Genomic DNA, 315 nt, shown 5'->3' on the forward strand with positions numbered 1-315 from the left:
GTTCCATTTTTACAGGGGTTGCTGTTCTGGTAAAGGAAATATGACAATTGGATTAGCTGGTTGATTAGACTGGTAACAGGTAATAAACTCGTTTATGTTATTTTAACTGTAATTATTTCACTGATTTCTCACCTTGGGCAGCAGCCATGTTAGGGACTGCCTTGGAGGGTTTTCAGTCAATGAAATCAACCCCACTACTTATTCTATCACTACCCCTACATAGACAAACTAATGAAAACCAGCTGCCAAGTAGTGTCACATGAAGGCAAGCTACAAAGAGAGAGAGAGAGAGAAACGTGCACACGAACACACGCA

This window comes from Octopus bimaculoides, chromosome 25, assembly GCF_001194135.2.
Source record: "Octopus bimaculoides isolate UCB-OBI-ISO-001 chromosome 25, ASM119413v2, whole genome shotgun sequence".
Classification (NCBI taxonomy): Eukaryota; Metazoa; Mollusca; class Cephalopoda; order Octopoda; family Octopodidae; genus Octopus; species Octopus bimaculoides.